Source organism: Pteronotus mesoamericanus, unplaced genomic scaffold, assembly GCF_021234165.1.
Source record: "Pteronotus mesoamericanus isolate MK-2021 breed Mesoamerican mustached bat unplaced genomic scaffold, CSHL_Meso_final scaffold_174, whole genome shotgun sequence".
NCBI lineage: Eukaryota > Metazoa > Chordata > Mammalia > Chiroptera > Mormoopidae > Pteronotus > Pteronotus mesoamericanus.
The window spans coordinates 6,136,986-6,163,001 of record NW_026555309.1 but is presented as its reverse complement, the minus strand read 5'-3'; positions in this window follow the sequence as shown (position 1 = coordinate 6,163,001).

Below are 26,016 nucleotides of genomic sequence, written 5' to 3'. Positions count from 1 at the left end.
TGATAAATACAGAAAATTCAGAAGAAAAGAAAAACGTCATCTTTAGTTGAATTTCACATTTTAATGTTTTCCTGGTATAAGCTTTACTTTTGCATGGATGTAAACACTTTATACAGTTGTTATTCTTTTAGTATAATGTTGTAAACAATTTAAACATTTTATGTGCTCATTGTAAAAGTCATTTTAATGGTTATATAATGTTATATTGAATAAATCTTTCAAAATGTATTCTTACTTCTTAAGTTCTACACATTTATAATTTTTATGCCTTTCAGATGGATTATTCTTGTTAGTAATGACTCTTTTAATCACTAATAAATTACTTTTGCATTTGTTTATTTTTTCTGTTATGTATGTATAAGTATATATGAGCTTTTGTTTGGTTAGTAATTGCCAAATGTGTTGTTTTTATCCTTTTACTCCCAAATTTCTTGTGACAATAACTTTTAGGTTTATCTTTTTGAAAGTAACATAAAACTGGATATTATTAGTTGTATCTGAAAATACCTCTCAGTAATAAATTTTGTTATATAACATTTGACAAATGCAGAATATATGTAATATATTTTTTAAGTTTATATATTGTAGATTTATATTTTATATAGTGTGTATATACACATAAATAATAGGCATAGAGTCTGTAGAATGAAGGGAATGAGAGATAGGAAGTGTTGGAGGTCAAGTCTCAAAAGATAATTTGACATCTGATTGTGAAAGGCAGTGGATACTACATCAAGGAATGTGGACTTAATCTTAAAGGCACTGAAAAAGTATTCCTGGTTGTAAACAGAAGCAATATAAGATTCATGTACTTGAAGTGATACTTTGATAATTGTATGAGGTGAACTGAATAAGAAGAGGCATAATACTAAGTCATTATTTTGGTAGTATATGTGATATTTGATATAAGAGATGCTAAGGACTTGAAAATGTAGAAAAATGAATGAAGACAAGTGAATTTTAATTGACAAATATTTGATGGTGGATCTACTGGCCTTGGTGACCACTTAAATGGGAAAGTAAGGGAGATATGAGAAATAGTTTTTAGAAAAAAATGATATCTCATGAGTTGTCAAAATCTCAGAGAGAATGGGGATTTGAGAACAGGATGCTGAGGAAGAGGGATATTACCAGACTTACTGAGAAAGGAGAAGGCTGTGTGAAAATAGAGTAGAGTTAGTGTCTGGCATTTTTTAATAACTTACTTCATATGATGAAAAAATTATGAATCTTTAAAATCATGTTTATACTCTCGTAGATAAACTGTTGTGTTTATTGAAACTGAAATTTAAGGTACCTGAATCAAATTTAATCTGCAGTAAATAATAAAAATTGTTGCTGGCCATAACCTGAGCTATTTTATACTTTTAATGCTATTGTAAATGGTTTTATAAAAGTTACCCAAGGTCTGTCCAGAAAAAGTGCAACCACTGTTAGTAAAATGAGAACAATTTGTGTGATATCAATGTAACCCGGCAGCCAAGGAGAGTGGTCTGGAATGTGCATATGTGAACAATGACAACCTCACTGTACTAGTCAGTGGAGGTGGTAGATGCCATTGAGGGAGCATGAATACTGTGTGGCCATCTCATTCAAAATGACGGAGCGAGTAGGGCATTGAATCTGCCTCTCATTTTGTGTTAAGCTTGAACATTCCTCCATGGAAACTATTCAGATGATTCAGAAGGCCTCAGCTATGGGAAACTGGTGATTGGCGGCTTCATCAAGGCAATGAGCCCACTCATCACCAGGTCTTGTGCCGAGTTTCTTTTGGGGAAACATCAAATCACCCAGGTGACTCATCCCCGCTACAGCCCAGATTTGGCACTTGAGACTTCTGGCTTTTCATTAAACTAAAATCGTCTTTGAAAGAGAAGAGATTTCAGACTCTCAATGAGATTCAGGAAAATATGATGGGGCAGCTGATGGCGTTTCGGAGAACTGTGGGAGGTCCCAACGTGCTTACTTTGAAGAGGATTGAGGTGTCTTTGTCCTATGTACAATGTTTCTTGTATTTTTTATCTTCTTCAATAAATGTCTCTCTTTTTCATATTACCTGGCTAGGTATCTTCTGGACAGATCTTGAATTCCTATGTCCATTGACTCTGGATTTTTTAAACTTTGGTCAGAATCTGTCACCCCGCTGCTCAAAAACTTGTGACAGGGTATGATTTCACTTACTAAAATCTAAAGTCCATCAATGAACTGAAGAATTTTGCCCCATACAACCTTGCCTTGGCTGCCCTACCTACCTTACTGTCCCTTCCTTTACTCTGCACCAGACTCACTGGCCTCCTTGTTCTTAGTTAAACATGCCCAGTTCTCTCTTACACCCCAGGGACTTGCTCTGGCTTTTTCCTGCAAACATCCTCCTGCCTGTGTCCACACAGCTTAGTCAATCACTTTCTGTCAGACTTTTTCCAACTACTGTATGGAAAACAGCACCTCCTCTGCCAGTTCCTGGCACTACCTGTCCCCTTACCCTCTCCTGATGTTGTCCCACAGCATTTTATAACACCTCACACCCTCTCTATTTATTTGATTATTTTCCCATTTCTTGTTGCTCTCACCAGAATAAGCTCATGAGGTGGAGAACTTTGTTTTGATTACTACTGTAATATTAATGGGGCCTGCATGGTGTAGTTAGCACTCAATAAATACTAGAAAGAATGGCCTGATAATGAGAATTATTTCAACGATGAGGACAGAGATTATATTGCTATGGGTATCAGGGTGGCAAGGCAGTAGAGGATGGTGACTAAATAATACTGCTTCTTGGGGAGGCATGTCTGAGGGAAGTATCTGGGTAAAATAAAAGTCACTTGGTAGTTGGTGGCAAAGGAAGACTTTGTTTCTTACTGTTTTAATTATAGAAGAGACTTCTATAAGGGATCCAGAGTTTTCTTTTTGTAAAACCAAATGGAATTCCCTTAAGTTTCTACTTTTCCGCATATGTTAGAGCTATGGACCCCATAACTTTAATATCCAATTCTTGTCATTCTTTCTCCCATTAGAACAGCTCGTTAATCTCTGCTGGCCCTGAAGTGGAGGTGAGGGTGTGTGCCAATGCTTCCTCTTTTACAGTGGTCCAGTGCTAAACCCACAATTGTTAATTCATTGTCTCCATCTGAGACCAGATTGGTCACTACAGCAAAACCATGGTTCTCAAACTCATTTGGGAATGGAACAAGCTCAAGCTCAAGAGTTTGAAACTGGGATGACATATGACCCAGTTCTGCCTCTGTGCTCCTTAATTCTCTGAGCTGCAGTCCCACATCTATAGGCTTCCTCCATAAGGCTATTAAGAGAATTAAGTTAGATAACAGATGTAGAACATAAAGTTTCTGGCACTGAACAGAAGTTCATTGTTATCTACATATACTTGTATAATACTTTATGAATGAGCATTAATTTCTGATGTAGTTTTACCATTTATATTTTGATATAGCACAAATTTTATATATTTAATTATTTGTTACTTGAAATCTTATATTTCTTTAACATGATTTACATGATTAACTTTGTAAGCTGAAATACAATATAACATGAAAAGCAATGTGTCCATAAAGATAGCAAGCTTTTGAATTTAGCAAGACCAGATATATGAAGTTTGTGGTTAATAATCTTTTTTTAAATTTGTGTTGCTTTGCTATTAATGATGCTATTATACCAAAAGTTTAAATATTTAGGTCAACAAAACTTAAAATATAGAAAATCTTATTTATTGTGTAATTTACTTGTCATTTTAAAATAGAATATTATTATTTTATTTTTAATATTCCAGCACAAAACAATTTAGTGTATTGTAGTAGCATAGCTCAGTGGTCCACACACTACAGCATGCATCAGAATCCCCAGGAAGGTTTGATAAAACATGTTCTTGGACCCTTACTCCAGAGTTTCTGATTCTGTAGTTCTGGAGTGGGAAACACAAATTTTCATCTCTAACAAGTTCCCAGGTAATGATGCTGGTATTGGTTTGGGGACCACATGCAGCTTTAGAACCATTGGTCCTGGCCAGCAATTTTCAACTGGCGTGGCACAAAAATTTTTAAAACTTGCATTTAGTCAGGGGCATTGACCTTTTTTCTCTTACATTGTTAAGTAAAGAAATGACAACTGCCAACGGAACAATAGCTGTCCAGAGTGAATGACTAAAAATTGTATCTATTCTTTTGTCAGATAAGTTGCTGAATTTTAGGAATTAGTTTATGTGTGCCATGAGATTTAAAAAAATGGTTGACTATTGCTGGTCTAGACTTTTGACAATGGTTCTCAAACCTGGCTGCATATTAAATTTATCTGTGAGTGTTCTTTGTTGCTGTTTGTTAATATATATTTCTTAACTATACTTAATACATACATATTAAACCACAATCTCTGAGTGTGGTACAAGAGGGTCTCTCTGTATTTACTTTTAAACTACCTAGATGTTATTGATGGTCATTTGTGTTTGTGAGCTACTGCTCCAGGACAAGGGTTCTCAAACTCGGCTACGCAATGGAATTAACCAGGAGGCTTTAGAACTATGCATGTCTGGGCCTCACACCCAGAATCTTTGAATTGTTCTAGAGTATGTTCTGACTAATAGGAATTTTAAAAGGGTACCCATATGATGATTCTTAAGTATGAGAACTATTGTTATGGGTTTTTATTCTTTAATAGGCTGTTTTCTTAACCAGTTTTTTTCTTAACCAGATTTCTCTTTCTGACAACCTACACATCTTTATTAAAAATCTGTGGGCAACGTATTATGCTAACAATAATATAGAATATTAAAAGATATAAGGCACATCTTTTTCCTTAAGTAGACTACAGTCTAACTGAGGAAATTAAGGGATACACATGAAAAGTTAACTAGAAATATAAAGTATCTGGGATTATTTCTTCCTGGGAAGACTAGAAAATATTCATACGATAAAAGTGAATTTATTGTCTACAATCCTAGCTAACTAAAGCTTTGAAGGTATTTGATATCTGGATTTCAATAAAATAATGTTTAAAGTGTAAGAGAGACAACAATAAGAGAAAAATAATTGATTCGTCATTCAAACTTATTAAAATATACTAAACTAATTATAATGATAATAGTAATTACGATATAGTATCCTTCTGACAAAGACATCAATAATTTAAAGACTATTTTTGAAAAGTGTGTGAAATAATTGTTATTCCCACTGTACAGATATACGAAGAGATAAAGTGATTTTTTTCCCCTAAAGCACACTGAGTAGTGAAACTTGATTTGCATTTTGTTCTCTCTGAAGAATCTTACATTTCAAATCAGATTCATGAATTTCAGAATATTCATTTGTATTTTGTCCTACAAAATGGTTAACAGAACTCTAGATTTTTCCATGTAATTTGAAGTTGAATTAGCACATTTGGTTAGAGGTTTGTGCTAATCACACCAATCTAATTAGTTTGTTCCCTATATAAACTAGGTAGCTTTGCTTTGATTTCGATCCCAAATTGTACCTTTGTGGCCATTTTGAAATCATGTGATATTTTCACAAGGATGTCTTAACTAGGCAATGTGGTTGTGTTAGTGAAATCCATAACCTTATTTCCAATAATAGATGTGCTATGCTTTATTGATGCTGAGTCAGTCATGTAATCTTCACATGTCAGTTCTATCTAGCTTACTGCTCTAGTTTATTTACTTCATGTGGCATCTCTTGGTGGGTACATGATGATATGAAGCTTATCTGGGTGACCCACAGGCCATCTGCTAACACCCCTGTGTTCTATTTAAGGCTACAGCTAAAAACTAGTATGAAAACTTTGTCTCTTGAGGAATGCCATGGTCTATTTACTTTAGAATTCACAGGTGCTGAGTTTTATAGTATGCTGGTGAACTTAAAACTTAGAAAACCCATTTTCCTCATATGCATTCCTTAATTTGTATATCTAGAAGGTTTTTTAGAATGTAATGGATATCTAATTGATCTCTCCTAGGTAGAACATTATACCCCCTTTTTTAAATCCCTTCATGCTCTCACAAATTAAAAAGACTGGAAATATCTTTAATAATCTTACCGTGATACAGTAACGAACTATGGTTCTCCTAAACAGGATAAAGAAGATAACTTAGTTAATATGATACATTATTATAAACAACAGGAAAAGAGAAAGAAGAGAGTCCCTTTAAAGTAACCCTTGTTTAAAGAATAATGTTGCAGGCTTAGAAAAGGAGAGCATCAACCATTTAGTAATACCCTTGAGTCCTAAAATGCTGAAGAAAACGTAGCCCTCCCCAAAATTTTTAGTATAGGACATTTGAGCTTTTGGTATTTCATGGAAACAGAAGTTTTAGATAGCAATAGTAACAGCAGTAGGGTACCAAGGATTTGATAAATATAGGATAAATATAGGATTTGATAAATATAGAATACATGGAGGACTTAATGAGTGACTAGATGCTGGAGGACCAGGATGGTCCCCCAGGATTCCAGTCTAAGTGAGAGCAGGGGTGGAGTAGCTATTAACCAGGAGGGGAGAGATTGGGAGAGGAACGGATTGGGCAATGGCAGATGATCAAGAGTTGTTTTTAATATAAGTTTGAGATCCTGTTAGATTGTAGGTGAAAATCACATTTTGCCAGTTCATTAAGAATAGATCTGGGCTGGATATATAAGTTAAGGGTTTAGCAAATGGACAGTATTTCAAGCTATAGAAGTGAATGAAATGATACAGAGACTATGTTATGGGTTGAATTATCAAATCCCAAATTCACACGTATTCATCCCTTCCCTATATCCATCAATAAAGAATTGTTGAAATCTGAACTTTTAACATCCTATAATGTGGACTTATCTGGAGATGGGATCTTTAGTGAGGTAATCAAGTTAAAATTTGGTCATTAGGATTCTAATTCAGTATGACTGGTGTCCTTACAAAATGGGGACATTTTCATACAGACGCACACAAAGGGAAAACCCCATATGGAGATGAAGCAGAGATCGGGGTGATGCTTCTACAAGCCAAGGAACACCAAAGATTGCCGGCCACCTACTAAGAGATAGGAGAGAGGCATGGAACAAATTCTCCTTCATGGCCTTAGAAGGACAGCTTGATCTTTGACATCGGACATCTGGAATTGTGAGACGATATGTTTCTGTTTAAAACATCCAGTTTGTGGTACTTTGTTAAGACAACCCTAGAAAACTAATACAGAATGCTTGGAGAAAATATAAAAGCTTTCAAAACTGAGCTCTGAAGTGCTCCAATATAGAAAAATACCCAAGAGAGAAGAGAAATCCATAAATGAGGCTGAAGTTGAGAGGTCAAAAATTTTGCTAAAATCACAATGCTGGAATGTTGAGAGAGAGAGAGAGAAAGAGAGCGAGAAACTCAAAAAGAAACTGGTTGATTGTTCTGCTTGTAACTAAGAGACAAGCACTGTGTCTTTAAGTTGCATTTGTATTTAAATGCTGTGATTCTATTATCTGCTTTAGAGGAGAGGTTGATCAAGGATAAATAAGCTCATTTTAAAAAAATAAGTTACACTCTCAACAGCAAGGTCACACGGTGCCTATTGGGGTCAGAACTAATTTGTCTTTTCTAGAGACCCTGATTGATGTTTCTAAAAAGTTTTTTTAATAGATAACTTGAATTCTGACACCAGTTTTGATGTGTGGGTTTTCCAACAGCACCAGGCAGTTTCCCACACCAGCTTGGAGTCCTACAATTAAGCTCAATTCTGATACTATTTACCTGCAGATAGAGTCAGATCCCCCAGAGTAAAGGCTCAGTTCCACAGACTGTTCCCCACTTCAGATGCCAATCTCAAGTCCAAGTTGTTGTCTGTGCTTCTGACTGACACTATAAATCAGAAGCTCCCAAGACCCACTACCTTGGAGTCAGTTATTTGCTGCAATGGTTCACAACTCAGAAAAATATTTTACTTACTATATTACCAATTTATTACAAGAATATATAAATCAGGAATAGATGGAAAAGATGAGTAGGACAAGGTATGGGGAAGGGGCACAGGACTCCCAAGCTCTAGGTCACTCCCCACAAATCTCCATGTGCATACCAATCTGGTAGCTTTCTGAACACCATTGTTTTGGGCCTCATTATATAGGCAAGACTGATTAAATCATTCACCACTTGGGACTGAACCCAATATCTATCCTTTTTCCTTCCCAGGAGGTGGGGGTGGGACTGAAAGTTCCAACCCTCCTATTGCATGGTTGGCTCCATTTGCCACCAGGCCATATCTTTAGGTTACCTGAGTTTTCTAAAAGTCACCTCATTAAAGATAGTTTTTCTGTTCTTATCACTTAGGAAATTCCAAGGGTTTTAGAAGCTCTGTGCCAGGGTTAGAGGTTAAGACCAAATGTATACCCCTTATTATAAATCACCATTTCACAGTAAGATAGTCACATGGTTCAAAATTAAAAAGTAGAAAGTTCCCTTCTTGATGCTTCCCTAGTCATCTGGTCTCCCTCTTTTATTTTGAATCCTTCCAGAGATGTCTTAGGCATATACAAGTATTTATAAGAAAATGTGAATATATATTCTCCCCCTTTATAGTAAAAGAGGTGTCATATTCTAAACATTGTTTTATGCTTTACTTTTTCACTTAATAATGTATTTCCAAGTATTCTATACCAAAAACAAAGAACTTCTTTATTCTCTTTTGTAAGTTATATCCCATTTCTGGGTATATTTATCTAATCGGTCCTCAGTTCATGAGCACTTAGAATGCTTCTACTCTCCTAGTGGAAAATACTCGGTCATGAGTATATTTGTATATTATTTGAATGTGATCATGTTTATCTATAAGATAAATCCCTAGAATAATAGAATTGCTAAGTCAAAAGATGGTGAGCTTCTAATTTTAATGGTTTTGGCAAATTGCATTTTGTATGAATCTTAGCAGTTTGAATTTACACCATCCACTTAAAAGAGGATCTGTGTTTCCTGTTCCTTTACTAGTGCAGTGTGTTATCAAATTCTTAATCTTTGTCAAATTATAGGTTAAAAAAATGGCACCTCAGGATAGTGAACTTTCATTTCTGTAATTATGAAGAAATTAAACATCTGTTGAACAACTTGCTCATTTTTTCTATTAGGTGGTTGGTTTTTCTTATCACTTTGTAACTATCAGCTTATATATTAGGGAAATTGATTATTTTTCTATGATATAAATGTCAAAATTTTCCCAATTTGTTATTTTTTTTATAGTTTTCTTCCCCTGCAGAGATTCTTGATTTTACAAGGTCAAATTCTTCAATATTTTCTTTTGTGGTCAGATCCTGACTTCTTGGGCATACTTTAGACTTATTGTAAACTGATTTTAGCTTAATCTCAAGTAATATAATGATATGACCTGCCTATAGTTAGAATGTTAAATGCTTGTTGATGAAATGTCATAGAAGTTTTAAAAAAGAATGTGACCCCTTAAATCATTTAATATTATTCTAACCCAATTTTAACTTAAAGATAGTTTGAAAGAAGAAAATAAAATGAAAAAAATTAACCTAATTTTGATAGTATATAAATACATTCGAATTTAATGAAGATTAAATTAATAAACTCTTAAAACATTCATTAAGCATAGATAGCATTCCAAATGTTGATTTTTTCCTTCTCTCTGATGTATATCAACTGACAATCAATGTTTTTGGTAGTATTATGAAAATATAAACAACTCTTTTAGAAGTAAAGTTTTAAAAAGGACTCCATGAAGAAGTCATTAAATTTGTAAATTTTGAGATATAATCCAAGTATAATATATATTTTTTGTTTTCCTATTATCTATTTAAAACAGTTTATTGTAAAATAATTAACATTAACACATACGTACACACAAAGAATAGAATAGGTTAACAATTCACTTTATCTTGCTCCTATAAAGTTAAGAACTTTGTTGTAACTTTTACTGTTTGTGAAAGAAAGATGATTTCAGGAAGCACATTCCTATGACCAAAGTCAGAATTGAAAGATTAACCATAGAAGCAGAATCACTGTTCTGTGACTGAGAATGAGACAAGCGGGGTTGGTATTTGAGTATCTGGGAGAAAAGATGTATCTTAAAGGAAGAGTTTTGCAAATCATACTTGATAATGTGATTTTTTAAAAATATGAATTGAAGTAAAGAATCTCTTATCCTTCACTGAACTTCATTTTTCTTCATATTTCATTCCTCAAATATTTAAAAGGAAGTGGATTTCACTCAATTTGACGTAGGTGGATAAAAGTAAAGAGACTAAATGACCAGAATGTATATTATCTAGGAATTATGTGCTCTTGTTCGTAGACCTGTATAGAAAAAATTATTTTAAAAATGTAAGACACAAGGCTAAACACCAAATCAACAAGTTCTTTAGGTCTCTGTGGGCCTAATTCACTCTGAATTTGATCTATTCAATCTCCTGAATTAATTCTTCTTAAAAAGTTATTAAAAACTTTATCTGCACTTAGAAGCCTGGTTTGTTGAGTAACACATTAAAATTACAGCGGAAAAAGGTGAGTTTGTCCATCAACTTATTGCCTGACCTTGGCCAAGTCATTCCATTGACTAGTTCTGGCCATTTGCAGAATCTACGCAAAGGAACGTTGTATCTACTCTATTTCAAGGAGGATTTTACAAAACCAGCCCTTAAAATTAGGTTAAGCTAGTCTGGAATGTTTAGCATGACTTTCTGGCCATATGCTCATGTATCTCCTGACACTATACACTTAACTTGGTGAATTTTGTATTCTGTTTGTGGATGTCATCGATTTTACTATATTTAAATTTGTCATTTTTTCTTATAATTTGATACTCAGGTTACTGTGAATAAAAACTATAATTTCTTCCCTTTCAACAAAATCTCAGTGTGAAGATAAAAAACATCTCCCTTTGTTAAAAATTACTCCACTTAGACATCATTCATTAACTCCATACACTTGATAAAGTTTAACACTTTATTTGCTCCCCTGGCCAATTTTTTTTTCTTCCACAGGAGAGCAAAAAATGAATGAATATTCACACTTAACTTTTAGCTCCAGGCTAAAATGTATTATGCACCATATTTTGGTTTTTAAAAATAATCACCTTGTCAGAGTTCAATGGCAAAGTGAAGTCAACTCTGTCAATAGAGACAATTTCAGGGGGGAAAAACATTCTTCACCCCCTTGAGTATCATTTCATTTGAATGCTCCTGATTTTTTACCTGCTGCTTTTTTGGGAATGCTCCATGGAACAATATAATGAAGTCTAAAATACCACACACTGAAAACTCATCTCTGCTGACAGCACATAGATGACAAGTATTGATGTTCTCAGACATGGTCCCTATTTGAACACTGTATTTTATGTACATAAAATGCATATCTAGAAGTTCCCTTTTAAACTCCACAAGCAGAGAAAAAACCTGGATCCCCATACGTCTAACAACGTATTGCATGAATATATTTATACCATCACAATAGCAACTGCTTTCATTGTTTTGCTGACAGTGGAATCACAGTAGGGATATATAGCACTTAAAATGTATTTTTAAACATGTAACAGAAAAAAAGTGCAAGTGTTTGTTAAAAATGTTTGGGTAAAAAATAAAGTAAAATAACACTTGTAGACATTATCTGTAATGAAAGATATTAGTAACTGAATGTAGCTGACCTGATTTTTTTTTTTTAGATGGGGATGGGTGAAGGCGTTATAGAGGAGGTTTAAGTTCTATTTTAAAACTTATATTACTCTCAGTGAAAGACTAAGATTTCCACAATTTTGTGTTAATATTTTAGATGCCAGATACTTTTAAAGTAGCCTATGTCTAAAACAGATTAAGAATAAATAAAGATTATTCATTAAGAAAATCAAGATGTTTTTGATATCCTGCATGCTTTAATTTTCTTCTTAATCATTATTAATTTTACTTTAATTGCAATCAAAACATTTAACTAAAGAATTGATACTATTCAGGCATATTTTTAGATATTGTACAGCAAATACAAATAAGTAAATCAATGGACTGATGCATAGGGGCAAATATGGGAATTCCATGGTCCTTCTACAAATCACAGAAAAAAAGATTACTTCTCATATGAGTATAAATATAACTAATAGAAGCTTTTCTTTAGTATTCTTTTTGCCCTGGTCTTGGTGTCCTGTGGCAATCAATTAAGATCTCAGAGTTGGGGATGACAATGGCCACAGGACTAATAGTGTCCAGCTCCATCTTCTGATATTCAGAGGTCATGTGAGATTTATAGTGGCTTTGAGGTCCTCAGAAGAAAAGCTTAACCTGAATTGAAGTGGCAGTCACAACCAGGACTTAAGTATATTGCATCTAAAAAATTTTTTTGGTTTAATACTCTTTTCTTAAATTTCAGGAGAAAAAGTTAAGAAAACTCATATTATGACAGGAAGCAAGAAGCCAGCCATAGTTCAAAATGGTTGATTCAAGAAAGAAATTGTATTGTGTGGTGGTAAATGAGCAGAGTAAGGATAACTTCAGTGAATTTTATGAAGATCAAAGACAGCTTTGTAGACACAAGTCTCAAGCCGTTTGTGTTTTGCAGCTCCCCATGAACATTTTGTTGTAAAATTTTTTTATACACACACACACACACACACACACACACACACTTTTCTAGGAGATTGTAATAAAAGCCACCAAAGCAAGTGTGCGCAACTATACAAATTAGTATATCTATAGAGAGATAGCTCCATACATGTCAAATAAATACACATATAAAGACATATGTAATTGATGATTATGTTAAATTCCATTTTACAAACCTATAAACTTTTTGAAAAGAGTAGAAAGATATGCAGATAGTATGATATTGTCAACATAAGAAAAATTAATGAACTAAGGATATTTTTGTCACTGTTTAAAATCATCATCACTTATACATCATGAAATAAAATCCAGTGAGGCTGTCAATTATAAACTTTGCTCATTTCTTCACATCATGTCTTTTTCTTCTAAGATGGTTTATTAGTCAGAGAAACTCCATGTGTTGGTTAAGAACAAAGGATGTGAAAATCGTATCTCATTCTGTGCCCGAGTCTCCACTCCATCCCATCCCCTCAACTCTACCCATGAAGCCCTTTGGATGTCATGGGATGGACAAAACTGAAGTTGTGTACTTAGAATCTTTCTCCTACAGGATGAACTTTTCTTGGTGTCATAAGAGCCTGGGCACAGTATTTGGGATTAAGTAATTTTTATTGACTTGAACTGAGTGTTGTCTGTATGCCTAAGAGATATTACTAAGAAGCTGTTCTCAAAAGGAAGATTATACCACTTTAAATAACAGCTTAGGAGAGCAGGTGTGAGCATTGTTTACATTATTAGGGTAACTTTGATGTGCATTAATCAATGCAGAGCAGTGAGCGTAATGGTATAAACTCTACTGGAAAGGCCACATTGGAAGTAGTGTGTCTATTTCTCAATAATGCAGTGTAATCAGAGAAAGCTTTGAGAAAACTAAGAGTTCAACCTGGAGAAGGCTTTGGGAGAAATAATCTTTTTGCTTTTATTTGTCTGTTTTCTAAGAAACAAGATATGTCTTTTGGCTCCTAAGGGAAGAATAAAATGAGTAGCTATAGTTAAATTCAAGCACATTTAGCTGTACATAAGGCAGAAGCTTTTATTTTTCAATGTTTTTAGCATTTTAAATAAAAATAAATACATAATTCCATCTACCATTACCATTTTAAATATATAAAAGTGTTTTCACAGTACAGTAAAATCAACATAGTCTCATAATAGAGGATATTCTCTTAATATGAATAAATTTAAGTTTCAGAAAAACTCAGGACATTTTTTTTTGCAGCTGATGTTTTTCATTTATTTATTAGTATAATTAGCATTTTTATTTGTACATTGCCCTTCATTTATTTTTCTGTTGGAGTACTTATTTTTAAATATTTACTATTTTTAAATCATTTTTTATTGTCACTCTATTACAAGTGTCGCAAGTTTTCCCCCTTTGCCCTCCTCTGCCCATCCCAACCCCCACTCCCACAGTCAATCCCCAGGTTGTTGTCCATGTCTGTGGGTTATTCAAACATGTTCTTTTTTTAGTCCCTTACCCTCTTTCCACCATTAACCCTCTGCCCCCTCCCCTCTGGTTACATTCAGTCTGCTCCATGTTTCCATGCCTGTGGTTTGGCATGGAATGTTGTTCGTTAGTTCATTTTGTTCAGTAGATTCCTTTTATAGGTGAGATCATATGGTATTTGTCTTTCACCTACTGGCTTATTTCACTTAGTATAATATTTTCCAATTCCATCCATGTTGTCACAAAAGGTAGGAGTTCCTTCTTTCTTTATGCGGTGTAATACTCCATTGTGTAAATGTACCTGTTTTTTTATCTACTCATTTACTGATGGGCACTAGGCTGTTTCCAAAACTTGGCTATTTTAAATAGTGCCACTATGAATACTGGGGTGCATAGGTTATTTTGAACTGTGATTCAGGATTCTTAGAGTATATTTCCAGCAGCAGAATCACTGGGTCAAAAGGCAGTTCCATTTTTAGTTTTTTAAGGAAATTCCATATTGTTTTCCACAGTGATTGCACCAGTCTGCATTCCCACCAACAGTGCACTAAGGTTCTCCTTTTCCCACATCCTCATCAGCACTAGTTGTTTGTTAATTTATTAGTAATAGCCATTCTGACAGGTATGAGGTGGCATCTTATTGTGGTTTTAATTTGCATCTTTCTGATGGTTAGTGATGTTAAGCATCTTTTCATTTGTCTATGGGCCATCTGTACTTCCTCCTTGGAGAAGTGTCTATTCAGATCTTTTGCAGAGTTTTTAATTGGACTGTTTTTCTTCTTGGTGTTGAGTCACATGAGTTCTTTATATATTTTGGAGATCAAACCCTTGTTCAAAGTATCATTGGCAAAAATGTTCTCCCATATAGTTGGTTCCCTTTTCATTTTGATGTTGGTTTCTTTAGCCATGCAGAAGCTTTTGAGTTTGATGTAGTCCCATTTGTTTAATTTTTCTTTTATTTCCTTTGCCCTAGGAGATGTATTAGACAAAGTATTGCTATGTGGGATATCTAAAATTTTCCTGCCTGTGTTTTCCTCTAAGACTTTTATGGTGTCACAACTTATATTTAAGTCTTTTATTCATTTTAGGTGTATCATTCTGGTGTATGCTCTAAGTTGGGGGGTCTAGTTTCATTTTTTTTGGCATGTATCTGTCCAGATCTCCAAACAGCATTTATTAAAGAGACCATTTTTACACCATTTTGTGCTCCTGCCCCCTTAGTCAAATATTAATTGACTGTAGAGACTTGGATTCATTTCTGGGTTCTCTATTCTGTTCCATTGATCTATGTGTCTGTTCTTATGTCACTACCAGACTCCTTTGATTACAGTGGCAATGTAGTATAGTTTGATATCAGGTATTGTGATCCCTCCTACTTTTTTCTTCTGTCTCAAGATCGCTAAGGATTTTCAGGGTCTTTTTTAGTTCCATATAAATTCTTGAAATATTTTTTCTAGATTTCCCTCAGTTTGTCCTGGGCCAATGAAAACATCATGAATTGGCCCTGAAATACGGGCTACTTTTGGGAGTTGTTTGCCTTAATTACATTTCTTCTTTCCCTCTGAGTCTTTAATTCCATGAATTCAATATAAGGGCAAAGGACAACTGTTGACAGTTGTTTTAAATCAAAGATTTTTGTTAGTTCAAGTGTGAAAAGATCTTTAATCCCTTATTAATAGCCAAACAAAACATTAATCCCCCTAGAACTAGAAGAGAAAAATAGGGTTAAAAACTTCACTTGCTTAAAGTCCTCAAGTGCATCTAGATATTTCTGTGCTTTCCAATCTATTTATATGTTGACACAAATAGGTTAGTGAAATGAGCTTTTCTGATTCGTCATTTTCTCTTCATTCTTTTGATGGACCATCTGGCTTCAAATATCAAAAACTATAATGATAGACCATAAGTTATCTATGACAGTTAGCAAACTCTAGATAAATGGTCCTAAGAATTGAAGAAGGTAGACAGCATGTTTTAAATGTCCTACAGCCTTTTCAGTTTAAGAAAGAAGTGAAGCTTCAAAGAGAGTTAAAAATCTTCTGCTGGAAAGTAGCCACCTTTCTATCCAATTGTAACAAAAAGAAAATGTATTTAATTTATTTTTTCAATTTACGAAGTGCATCCACAGCCCAGACCTCGGTGTAACACAAAGTATATATTTCATTTCAGTAAAGAAAGACTAAACTGAATCAGTATTTGAAGGACCTGGCAACGTATGGAGGTCAAGAGACTTGGGATCATTGGGACGACCCAGTATATCTGTCTGTGTGTTTGAATAGTGTGTGTGCCTTACTCTTTGCCCTGCATCTTCAAAAATGGCATACCTAAGGGTGTTTTTATCTGAGCGGGAGAGAGTGCCTGTGAAATCTGATGCATAATTAGTCCCTGGTCTTCCCCGCCCTCAGGGCACAAAGAAAAGGCACTGACTTCAGGGCCTTCTCTTCATTCCCTGGACTGAACAATTTTTAGTTTTAAAACAATTCATTTAATTCTAGATTACAAAATAAAGTGGTTAACCAGAGCATTTTAAATAAAGTTTTATGTCTCTTTAAAACTTTCTCTTGGAAGAGTTCATGCTACTTTTTTTTTTTTAAGTTTCCATGAAGTTCTAGGAATTTTAAACCAAAGCCATTTCACTCAATATCCTTATTTAACATTTTCCAAAACCTTGGTTTCTTTTGTGCTCTGGGTTAATCTTGTTTCTATGTTCAATGTAATATGTACTTTTTCTCATGCTCATTACAAAGGTTACACAATGATTCCAGCAGGAAAAGTCAATCAGTGTTACAGAGGATCATCCCAAAGCAACCACTCATATGAATCTCCCTGCCGAGGTAAGCAAAAGAAATACCATGAAATAGGTCTTCCATAAAGAGACATTCTAAAATCTAACTGAGGTTTATTAACTTCAAGATCAGCTCTCTACCATGGTGCTCTGTTTCATTGTATTTTTTTGTTCCCCTCCCCTACAGTTCTTCTCAAAACCTACCATATTTTCAATCTTTTTTTTTCTTTGTTAGGCTCCAAATCAAAGTTATACCATAGCACCCAGGAGGGCCATGCAAAATATCTCCCTGGGGTTCAGGGACATGATCAGATAGTCTGCATAAAAGTTAGTGAAAAGTATGAGGTCGTCCGGAGGAAGCTTTCCATGACTCATTCATGGCTTGGCACCAGAGTTTTCTGATAGTCATCCACAACCATATTAGCGAAAATGAAATTGGCTCCAACTGGGAAGTTGTATACACTTCATCTTTATCTTAAAACTCATAGTTTTCTGATATTTGCTGAGGTGCAGCCAAACTGCTGTTTGAAATACCAACCAAAATAATGTGTTAAACATTCCCCAACTAGAAAGCCCCCAAACACAAACTGGACGAACAAGCAAAATAGAGACAGACTCACAGAGAGCAAGATGGTAGCTAAGGATGGGGGTGGGGGCAGTTCAGGGGTAGAGGGATTGAGAAAAAGGAAAAAGGACTCATGGACATGGACAACAGTGTGGTGATTGAGGGGCAGAGGGAGGTATAAGGGAGACTAAATGATAATGGAAAAAATACAATAAAAATTTTTTAAAGAAAAAATAAAATTTAAAAATCCCAATACTGTGAATTTATTTGAGAAATACAATTTTATTGCAAAGACATTTCTAGGACTTTGTTTAAAATTAAAAAAGGAATATTCTAATAAAAAAATTTTAAAAATATAACTTTAAATTGATATTTCCCTCTTGAGAGTACTCTGGAAATCTGGGCATTTTAGCTTTTTCTTGTCATTTTCTCTTCAAATTAGGGAATCTTCTAAGATTTGAGGCACAATTTATTATAGCAAATGCTAGTCCATCTTTTCAAATAAAGTATTTTGATATTTCAAGACTTTTTTTATTCTTAATTACTTCTCTGCTCATTTGATTCTAGACTCCAAACAAACTCTAGCTCAATCATTTAGCCTTAGGCCATAAAAATAAGTGGAATTTTACCCTGGACAGGCGACTCAGTTGATTGGAGTGTCATCTAGTAGACCAAAAGGTTATGGGTTCGATTCCTATTCAAGGCACGTATCTAAGATCCAGGTTTGATTCCTAGCTGGGGCACATATGGGAGGCAACCAAGAGATGTTTCTTTCTCACATGGACGTTTCTCTCTCCACCTTCCTCTCTCCCTAAAATCAATGAACACATTGTCAGGTGAGGATTAGAAAAAAAGTGGAATAGTACATTTGCAAAAACAGAGGAATGGAGAAACTGAGGGTGAAGATAAGAGCGATATACTTATCAGCAGAGAAGGTGAAGAATGGATTAAGCTGCTATCTAGAGAAGGTGCTAGAAAACTACTGTCAAAGACTAGTGGAAGTACTCCTCCAGTATTCTAGGAATACTTTCATTCTAGTAAGCAAAATGAGACTACATAGAGCAGAGTCATTCTTGTCACCTTTACTTGCACATAAAAATTAAAATTCCAAAGGTATTCTCATTTATATCTATTACTTCTAGATTACACTCATTGTGCTAAGGATAAAATAAAACACAACTATTTTACTTAATTTTAACTAATTTAACTGACACAGCAAATGTCTAACTTTTCTCTCTCCCAAAGGTTGTCTTTTCATATATGGGAATATCAAAGTAGATTATGTAATTTTTTTTTTTTACCTATAAAATGTTACCAATGGTTATTAATTCTCTGGAGGTGTGAATTTATTTGAGAAGCCCAACAAAGGCTGGAACCCTACCCCAGGCAAACACTTACATACACATTTTAGGAACAAGTTTTTTGGCTTTACAAAATGCTTAAAATTCATCCATGAACGGAAGCCCTAGATCAGAATAAGATAGGGTTGCAGGTTAGGTGATAGCTTACCATGACTGAGAGAGGTTTTATTGGTGCCTGGGAAATATAAAATAGCTGACAAGGCACTCAATTCTGGTTGCAATCTTTCAAAATGACATAGTTTATTGGCCTATAATAAATGTTCAGGATTTTTGGAGTTATACCAACTTCAATTTTAAATTGAAACTTCTTCATTGCTATCCTTTACTGCATTTATTTGAGAAGTGAGAATAATTACTAGTGTACTTTCCAAATGAAATCCAAGTTAATTTCTATTAGTGACAGGATGTGCAATATCATATGTAAACAACAAGGCTACTTAATTAAAAGATTTCTGAAGGATATTCAATTTTCTAAAAGTAGGTTCTCATACTAAATAATATGTCTCAATTGAGCCAACTTACATTATTGCCAAGTTTCTGTCATGCAAAAGGTTGTTGCAACATTTAAATTTAAACATTCAATGAAAGGAGCTCTGCAGAAGTGGACACTTTTCTCAATGCACAGTCTTACATGCCATCCACATATGAAACAAACTATTGCCCCACCCCCTTTATCATTGGACAGCCAGTCAGTTATTAAATATTTATCAAGTGCTTACTATGTGCTAAGCACTGAAGTGCAGTATACAATCTTTATCATAAAGAGCTATGGTCTACTGGAGAGCCAAATAGGATTTAATATGATAAATATTGTGATGGGGCAGTATGAGTTCAAACATGGTCCCTCCCCCAGATTCTGAGGTTGGGAAAAATTAATTGATCTAGTTTATGTTTAAATATAGACATAAACATGAGTAGAACAGTCTGAGTAAGGTAAAGGTATTTGGGAAAATTTTAGAAACACTACTCTGGCTGCAGAAGAAAATAGAAAGTTGGATGTCATTGAAAAATTGTAGAAGTATTAAATGACTCATCAGAATTAACAGTTGAATGATTCTGGAGGGAGAACAAAGAGTAAAAAAATGATTCCCTTGTTTCTGTATTATGTAACTTAATAAATGGAAGAGCAGCTCACAATGAATTACATGTTAGAAGAAAAGGTTTGGAAGGAAAAAGATTAGCTAAATTTGGAGTATGTTAAGTTCTCGTTGAATATAGAAAATCCACATGAAGATGCCAGGTAGTAGTTGGATATGTGGATTTGATATTGTGTGTAAGAGGCTATAAATATAAGTTGGGTGTTATTCATGTATGCAGTGATAAATGACTTTGTAAAAGAGGATGGGATTAACCAGAATGGAGATAAATAACGAGATAAATATAGACATTTAGAAGAAGATAAGGAAAAGAACGGAAGGGAGAGGTATGAAAGAGATAATCAAGATGCAGTCAGATTCAAGGGACAGGAGAGAAAATAAGTTTTAAAAATGAAGGCTTGAAGGAGTCAGAAAGTAAGACAGAAACCTACCTGGTGCCCAGATGCCAGGAAAAATAAGTGCTTCAAGAGGGCAAGAATTACCAACAGTGTTTTATCCTACAGAGATGTCATATCCCAATTAAAATAAGAATAAAAAAGAATCATTGGATTTCTTGACAAATATCATGAATGTGCCCAACAAAGCTGGGCTTTGAGAACAACCCTAATGAAGGTGAATGCTTGAGCCGACCTGGCATGGGCCGGGAAATGAGAGGTGAGGAAGTGAGAGCTGTGAATGGGATCTCTCAGGTGTTGGCTAAGTGAAGGGCAGGTGGTGCCAGACAAATGTTCACTTAAAAAATACCTTCTATCTGTTGCTCAAAAGAACTGTATTTTTTCATGTAAAGCAAAATGCTACCAATTGTGTATCATTGCCAAACTAAAATAAACTACCAAATGTAGGTTTGAGATTTATCAGTCTTGATATATTTTATTTTCCTTCTCTTGTTAGGAAAATCAGGGAGTTTATGATCACTTTACAATCACCAGATAGCGAACACTACTTGGATTTTATTTTCAGGTCTATTGTCAAGACTGGGTACAAGAGTCAGAGAGGGATAAATAGAGAAGAGGAACTCACGCATATTTCTCTTGGGTTTGGAGCAGCTGTGGTTCTTTCTAAAGGATAGAAAGTAAGCACATTAAAATGAGAGTGCCTGCTCTATTTTTAATTATCATTTCAAAATGTCAGATTGCTGGCTTGAAGACCTGACTAACTGAGCATTAGCCCTGAAACATGCAAAAGGCTCAGGGTAAGCAAGTGAGTTCAAGTGGAACAAAACCTTTCTGTTCCATTGGGGTCCAGTGATCAGAGCCATGGTGGGTTAGGGCAGCTGTCCACGAAAAATGTCTGTGTAATCGAGTGCCAGCGTATTTCTGGGGCACCCACCAATAGTTTTGTGTGCAGGGATAATGCACACTAAATTTGCACAGCACAATGATTCTGATCATCAAGGTCTTTAATGATTGCTATCAAACAAATGGATTGAATTCTGCACCCAGTGTTGACCTGATGGTGTAAACGTGTAAGTTGATAAGCTAAGAAATTTGTCAAATTTGCGGTAATTATTTTCCAGCTAGTAGCGATTCTAATTCATTGGTCACCTTGTTGAGTGTACTTTCTGTGCTATGACAGCAAAAAGCCATTTAAAATAATTAGGAAAAAATTTGATTTTTTGGATTCAAATAAGGGAAGTGCTTTAAATATTTTAAGAACTATTTTCAATATAAATAATTAAAATCTAAATTATATTATCTTTGACTTTATTTAGAAAAATCACCTGACACATCACTATAATGACATTTGCTATATCTATTTTTATAGCTAGCATTTTTTAAATTTTTTGCAAATAATATGGGTTGAAGCTGGGGTATAGGGGTTAAGAGCTTGGGACCTAGAATCAGACAAGCTCTACTAGAATTTCAAATCTGCTGTTGACTAGCTGGGTAATTGTGAGTGGAATACTGCATTCCTCAGCGCCTCCATATCCTCTTTTCTATAAGGAAAATAGAAATGGTACTTATTACCTTGAGATATTGTGAAGATTAAATGGATAACTCAAACTTTGATACAGTAAACATTCAACAAGTGTTAGCTCTTATTGTTATTGTTGTTATTTTATTAACTGAGGGTTGTAGAAATTTACAAATACAAATAAGAAAGAGATTAAAATCACCACAGGAGAATACAATTTTACCACAAAGTGATTACTCCTAATAATATCCTGGTGTTAAATGTGTATTTGCAAATTTACATAAACAAAAATAAGATCACATGGGTCATATTATCTTATAAGCTATTTGTATTTTAGTGAATTTCTTATTATAGTAATTTTTCCTGGTACATTCCAAAAAAAATTATATTTGATGTCATATTTATACAGTCTAATTAGAAGTAGTTGCCCATGCTTATTTATATGCATATACCATAATCTTTTTTTAAAATTTTATTTTAATTTATTTTTTCAAATACATTTGTCTCTGCCATAATCTTTTTAACCAACCCTACTTTTGACTATCTCATTTGTTTCTCTACTTTTGCTATTAAAAGCAGTACTGTGATGCACATCTGGGCCTCCGAAATGTTATGGGCATCCTTATTTATATTTGTAATTATAACTGCAAATAAATATCTAGATATAAAGTCCTGAATTAAAGAGCAAATTATTTTTAAGGACGTTTTCTCTACAAATGTGTGGTTCAAATATAAATTGAACTAGCAGTAAACAAGCATATTCTTATCCTGCCAACTGCAACATGGGACACTGTCAATTTCTACGCTCTGCTTGTTTCCTAGTAATTTTAGGTATTTCCTAGTACTTTTAGAAATTCCGTTAGCATATGTCTTGCAGGCTTTGATGTTGGAATGTTTAAAATGCCTCCATTTATTTTATTTTGCATTCCTGTCATTGTCATAATAATTATCCCTAGTCTAATTACTTCTTTCCTTTAAAATCTATCTAGGAAATGTTGATGTTTTCATACTTATCCAACAATTCTCTATGTAGTAAGAACAATGCTAGAAAATAATAAAAGAATACCACATTTTTGTTATTCCCATGGGTTAAATAATTTCCTCATGGTTATGCATGTTTGGGGGGCGGGGGCGGAGGTGGCATACATAATGCTCTGTGATTCCTTTCAGCTTCTTCAATCCCAAGTCATATATCATCAGTGAAAATACTCATTTATTTCAAAAGATATTATTTTGTATCAGAAACAAACATAAAATCAGTAAACCAAATATTTGTAATAGTTTAATATATTGAAAAAATCTTGCTATGCTTATGCTGTTTTGTTGCTGTTGTTGATATGCTCTAATATTGTTCTGAGTCTCTTGTGATGAGAAAGAGTAAATTGTCAAGTTAGAATGATCATTCATAATAAACTAGTTATTATATAAGAACATGCAGAAAGAGCTCCATAAATAGTATTATTTGATGTTATATGGAAAAAAATATGAAGAAATACAAATTTCAGTTGTTGAGTAATATCTATATTGCTTATGTCTAATGGCTTATAGTTTTGGCAGCTTACATAAAAAAGGATGATATGGAAGATGGTTGCTGCTGCATGGGGAGTGAGTCAGCACCGGGATTCCACCAGCTACTCTCTCAGTTCTCCCCCCAAAGCCTCCTTCCCCAGTCTCTTCTCCGGCATCTGTTGCCCACTCTGCCCCAGCCTTTGCTGAAGCCCAAGGGCATATGAATTCTAGGTCCTGGCACCATTTGACTTCAAAACAAATCCCTCATGGCTCAACACAAATTATAAAGTTCTTTTAGTCTCAACAGAGGCCACCTACTTTGTTTGTGGACTGCTTTTCGTTCTTATTGTGGAAGAACGGGTGTGGGACTCTGCTGTATCAGTAACTGTTCTCCATGTTGCCATCACTTCAATGGTTATGTTGGAATTCCCTTTGACATCACATTGGATCTGGCTTAATTTCAATGATATGTGGAGGCCAGACTTTAGCATACTGTCTGTTCAAAGACAACTTTATCTATCTGGAACTGGATGACTTTTAACGGAAAAGTTGAATTAATTTGCCTCAGATTTTTTATATTATTATATACATTGTGGTAGAATCAAATTGTATTTTTTTGTTCATACCTATATTTAAGGTTGAATTTATTCAGGATACTTTATAACTATGAAAAGAAAAAAGAGAAGTTAATGGAGAGCAGAAGAATCCTAGTAAAGAATTCATGAGTAAAATGTTGCAAACCCATAAATGCAGTGTTCTTCAAAGTGGGTTACATAGAATAATAGTTCTGGAGGATATTAATAATGCCATGCAAGGAAAATAAAAGTTTCATTTTTAAGTATATTTGTGGAATCCTGGGTTTAAGTAAAACAGGTTTATTTATTTCCGGACTTCTTAAAATCTTTAACATACCCTTGGAAACAAAGCAGTGGTATACCTTATGCATAGTTTCTCAAACATACATGACCAGAAACACATGAAGGGGGGGGCAGGGAAAGGGAAGGGAAGGGGAAAGTCAAGGAACATATAGCAAGGACTCATGGACAAAACCAAAGGGGAAGAGCTGAGGGAGGGGAGGTGGGAGGGGGCAAGGGAAAGAGGGGGGGGAAGGCAGAGACAAATGTATTTAAAAAGTAAATAAATTAATAAAAAAAAAAAAAGAAAATGTTAATGTATCATGTGGAAAGTATAACACAGAAGTTGGCAGATTCCAAACTACACAAATCCCTGTAACCAGAATTAGATTTAATTATCACCCCATAGTATTTTTTTCCTTGTTAGAGCATTTCTTATGAAATTATTGTCTTTTTAAAAACAGTATTTATTTCTTTCCTTAGACTGGGATCTAACATAGTGCTTTTCAAAATTTATGTACATTTGAATCACCGGAGGATCTTGTTGTGATGCTGACTTTAGTTTAGAAAGACTGGGTGTAGACTAAAAGTTGGTATTTCTAGCAATTCCTGGGAAATGCTTGTGTTATTGGTTCATGTTGTTACTTTAAGTAGCAAGGTCTAAGTGCTTGGGACCATATATCTTTTCAGGTTGTATAGCTCTATATTACCAATCCTGTTTTTTTATATCAATTGTTTTCAATAAATACTTGTTGAATAGAATAAAAAAAAAGGATGATATGGAGTAAAAGTTGAAAAAAAAGGGAAAGCCTATCAGAAGCTATAAGTGTATTGTATTTTGCCATCAGTAAATAGTACCCTAAATATTAATGACTAGGTAGCGCTTATAATTTATGTTATAATAATTAATAATCAACTAATATATAATGCAGTAACATGTTTCTCCCAGTGAAATTTCTATCACTTGCTTGAAAATAAATAAATAAATATTACGGTATACATATATTAGTTTTGCCTTAGATATAACTTTCCCTCCGAAAAGAAGTTTTATTTCCACCCCTCTGGGGAGGCATTACAAATAATGAAGGTAGAAATCAAAATCAAACCCTGAAACCGAGACAGACCTGTTGCATGGCCAGGGGGACCCCACCGGGCAGGGGTGAGAGGCAGGGGAGATGCATTGTCACAGGTTCCTCCCCCTGGAGCCTGTCTATTAGCAGGACCTGTATGGAAAGGGATTTGCCATGGCCTCTGAAAGATGGGTCAGGGCAGCTTCGCGCTGGGCATAGCTACAGGAAGGCACAGTCTGACTCTTTTAATCCATTAGAAGATTTGCTCTGCTCCACCTGACATTAAGAGTGATAGGTTTCTCTCTCTAATTCGCACCTTTAAGCTTTTTAAATGTTCAGGTATTCTCTCTTTGATTCTGAGGTGTGCTAGATATAAAGCCTGGGGGGTTGAAGGTTAATCCTTCCCATGCCTTATTTCTTAATTTCTGCCACAGGGATTTCCTTTCCACCATCGCTATTTAGTCAGGAAGCCTAATGATATGCTTTGAGTAAGAGACAGCAGATAGTTGTTTTAGAACTACCATTTAATATTACTTAGAAAAAAAATTATAGTGGCTATCATTAATAACTGGTACATGAAAACGACTCCTACTTCTCATATGCCTTTTTATTATTATGCTTAAGAAATGAATCAAAGTGATACACTTAGAATTGATATTGAACACAGATAGCAGCATACCTAGAACTGTTCTAGCAAACAGGTAACATGAGAGGTAAACCATCCCAGGTTTAGTTAGACACAGATGTTGCAAATAAAAACTAGTTTATTGAAAATGATTAGCTTTTTCTCACAACATAAAAATATTCAATTTCCTATAACATTGTTAATAAAAATTTATTATTTAAAATTG